At 44.4% G+C, this 3,308-nt stretch overlaps 1 non-coding gene across 1 annotated transcript; it reads right to left on the bottom strand.

Annotated features, from left to right (window-relative positions):
* Positions 1–3,033: 3,033 nt before the first annotated feature.
* Positions 3,034–3,105, bottom strand: Trnai-aau (transfer RNA isoleucine (anticodon AAU)). The gene has a single exon. It is a non-coding gene; the product is annotated as a tRNA-Ile (tRNA).
* Positions 3,106–3,308: the final 203 nt, after the last annotated feature.

Here is a 3,308-nt window from a genome sequence, read left to right on the forward strand (position 1 = left end):
AACGCATTTTTTTGCGCGGGTCGTGCGCGACGTGAGCCATTTCTGTTTCCATACGCAGCGGTTCGCGCAACGGGAAGAGTACAGAATGTGATACGATTGCCGTGGGATCGAGTCCCTAGGCGGCAACTTCGTTTGCCTTTTACTTATTTATTTATGCATTTATTTTACCTGGCAAGATTAGGGCCTTCAGGCCCTCTCTTACACCTAACCAGGCATACTCAGATTGAACGAATTTCAGTTTGTACAGAACATTATGGACATACCACGTGTTATACAGTATTAATGTTAAAGAAAAAAATAGAGATTATAACAGTAGTACAAGGATAATTATAACAATCAAAAAATAATTATAACAATCAAGAATAACAATAATAATAGTAATGACTATGTACATGAAAGTAAACATTTTTCTTTTATGAATGTCAGTCCTATTGTTAGTTGGGAATTTTCTCGTTATGTTCTTGCAGCTTGTGAGTTATTCACATCGAGCAGATACATAAGACGATCGAAGAGGTAACTAGGTTAGAGCAAGAGAAATAGAATGGTAAAATTAGAAGCTATGATGGAGAGGAGAAAGAAAGAGATAAGAGGGGCACAACAATGGTGACTATACCGTCCCTAATATGTAAGTCTTGATTTCCCTCTTGAATGTTGAGTGGTTCTGGATGACACACAGATCACAGGGGAGCGCGTTCCATAGCCGAATGTCTGAGATGGAGACTGACATGGAGAAAGATTTTGTGTTATGTAAAGGTACAGCCAAGACGCTAGACGTATCCGAGCTGGTATTGCGGTTGTGGAATGATGATAGGTGTTTCATGTGAGAAGATAAGTATTGGGGGCACCAGTGACTAAGAAAACGATGAAGTAAGCACATCGGGTGGAGATTTCGTACCTTATGTGGGCTTATCCAACCTAGCTGGGAGTATAAAGGACTGATATGATCGTACAATCGTATATCGCACACGTATCTAACGCAAGCATTCATCACTAGCTCGAGGCATCTCGAATTTTCACTATTTGTGCCGTGTTGAACTACATCACAGTAGTAAAGATTAGGCAAGACTAGTGTTTGAACTAATTTTTGTTTAACATGGGTTGGAAATATTTTTCTAAATTTTTGGATTGCATGTAGGGAGGAGAGCGATTTCCGGCAAGCTGTGACTGTTTGTTCTTACCAGTTTAGGTGTTCATCCAAGATTATTCCAAGGTCTTTTACTCTTTTTTGGCATGGTAGTTGGGTACCATTGAGGAGTACTTGAGGGACTGTTTCGCGAAAATTCCGGCTGATTAGCTTTGGATGAGATATAAGAATGACCTGGGATTTTAATTTTTACGTTACTTACACTGCAAATAAACCGAAATAATGCTTAATACACTGTATTTATTAAATGAAACTACATGGTTCCACAGGCCTTTTCACGTCTCAGTTATCTATGATGTATCTACACTGAAGGGCCAAAGAAACTGGTACAGGCATGGTATTCAAATACAGAGATATGTAAACAGGTGGAATACGGCGCTGCGGTCGGCAACACCTTTTTAAGACAACAAGTGTCTGGCGCAGTTGTTAGATCGGCTACAATGGCAGTTTATCACGATTTAAGTGAGTTTGAACGTGGTGCTATAGGTGGCGAACGAGCGATGGGACACTGCATCTCAGAGGTAGCGATGAAGTGGGGATTTTCCCCTACGACCATTTCACGAGTGTACCGTGAATATCGGGAATATGGTAAAACATCAGATCTCCGATATTGCTGCAGCCGGAAAAAGATCCTAAAGAACGAGTCCAACACAGTCTGGAACCGCGCGACCGCTACGGTCGCAGGTCCGAATCCTGCCTCGGGCATGGATGTGTGTGATGTCCTTAGGTTAGTTAGGTTTAAGTAGTTCTAAGTTCTAGGGGACTGATGACCTTAGAAGTTAAGTCCCATAGTGCTCAGAGCCATTTGACCCATTTGAACGAGATCAACGACGACTGAAGAGAATCGTTCAACGTGATGGAAGTCCAACCCTTCCACAAAATCCTGCAGATTTAAGTTGCGGGCCATCAACAAGTGCCAGCGTGCAAACCATTCAACGAAACATCATCGATATGGGCTTTCGGAACCGAAGGCCATTTCTTGTACCCATGATGACTGCACGACACAAAGCTTTGCTCCTCGGCTGGACCCGTCAACACCTACATCGGACTCTTCATGAGTGGAAACATGTTGCGCGGTCGAACGAGTCTCGTTTCAAATTGTATCGAGCTGATGGACGTGTACGAGGACGGAAACAACCTTATCAATCCGTGTACGCTGCATGTAATGGTGGAGGCTCTGTAATGGTGTATGGCGTGTGCAGTGGGACTGATATGGGACCCATGATACGTCTAGATACGACGCTGACAGGTGACACGTACTCAAGCATCCTGTCTGATCACATGCATCCATTCATGTCCATTGTGCATTCCTACGGATCTGGAGAATTCCAGCAGGACAATGCGACACTCCGTCGACCGCTGTGGCCGAGCCGTTCTAGGCGCTTCAGTCCGGAACCACGCGGCTGCTACGGTCGTAGGTTTGAATCCTGCCTCGGGCATGGATGTGTGTTATGTCCATAGGTTAGTTAGGTTTACTTAATTCTAAGTCTAGGGGACTGATGACCTCAACTGTTAAAAGTCCCATAGTTCTCAGAGCCATTTGAAGTGCGACTTTCCACACGTCCAGGGCAGCTAGAGTGGTTCCACGAACACTCTTCTGAGTTTAAACGCTTCCGATGACGACCAAATTCTCCAGACATGAACAGTATTGATGCCTTGCAACTTGCTGTTCAGAAGAGATCTCAACCCCCTCTTAGTTTTACGGATTTATGGACAGTCCTGCGTGAGTCATGCTGTCAATTCCCTCCAACACTACTTCAGACATTAGTCGAGTCCATGCCTCGTCGTGTTGCGGCACTTCTGCGTGCTCACGGGGGCCCTACACGATATTAGGCAGGTGTACCATTTTCTTTGGCTCTTCAGTGTATGTAGCGACGTATGAAAATTTGTACGAAGGCCAGGATTCGAACCTAGGTATCCTGCTCATTAGGCAGATGCGCTAACCATTACGCTACCCTGGCACGGTAGCACTGTGTACCTAGCATACCTCTCTCCTCAATCCAAATTCCCATTCACACCTCAGCCCACTTGGTACTTACCCTAAACTCGAAGAGCACTGTAAAGATTCTACAACTGTATTGTATACCACTTTAGTATCTAACGAAACGGGGGATCCTGCCTGAAACCCAGGCAGAGGTTCTTTAACCAACTGAAAATGTGTTGT

The sequence above is a fragment of the Schistocerca serialis genome, chromosome 4 (genome assembly GCF_023864345.2).
Source record: "Schistocerca serialis cubense isolate TAMUIC-IGC-003099 chromosome 4, iqSchSeri2.2, whole genome shotgun sequence".
In the NCBI taxonomy this organism is placed as follows: domain Eukaryota; kingdom Metazoa; phylum Arthropoda; class Insecta; order Orthoptera; family Acrididae; genus Schistocerca; species Schistocerca serialis.